General features: G+C 47.1%; 1 protein-coding gene across 2 annotated transcripts in view; it reads left to right on the top strand.

Moving 5' to 3' along the window:
- The window catches only part of KNTC1 (kinetochore associated 1), a 111,812-nt gene that overhangs the window by 13,324 nt on the left and 98,097 nt on the right, over window positions 1-391 (top strand). The window lies entirely within an intron of this gene.

Raw genomic sequence — 391 nt, 5'->3', positions numbered from 1 at the left:
GCCTCCCAAAGTGCTGGGATTACAGGCTTGAGCCACGGCGCCCGGCATATTTTTTTTTTTTTAGTAGAGACAGCGTTCCACTGTGTTAGCCAGGATAGTCTCAATCTCTTGACCTTGTGATCTGCCCGCCTCAGCCTCCCAAAGTGCTGGGATTATAGGCATGAGCCACCACACCCGGCCCCGAAAGTTTTTTCTTTCTTGAGTAGAAATTTTTTTTTTTTTTTTGAGATAATAGTGTCGTACTGTCACCTAGGCTAGAGTGCAGTGGTGTGATGTTGGCTCACTGCAACCTCCTTTTCCAGTGTTCAAGCAATTCTCCTGCCTCAGCCTCCCAGGTATCTGGGACTACAGGCACCCATCACCACGCCCTGCTAATTTTTTTTTTTTTTTT

Source organism: Colobus angolensis, unplaced genomic scaffold, assembly GCF_000951035.1.
Source record: "Colobus angolensis palliatus isolate OR3802 unplaced genomic scaffold, Cang.pa_1.0 Scaffold28, whole genome shotgun sequence".
Taxonomy (NCBI): domain Eukaryota; kingdom Metazoa; phylum Chordata; class Mammalia; order Primates; family Cercopithecidae; genus Colobus; species Colobus angolensis.
The sequence above is the reverse complement of the archived record's forward strand: the minus strand, read 5'-3'. Positions and strand labels throughout refer to the sequence as shown.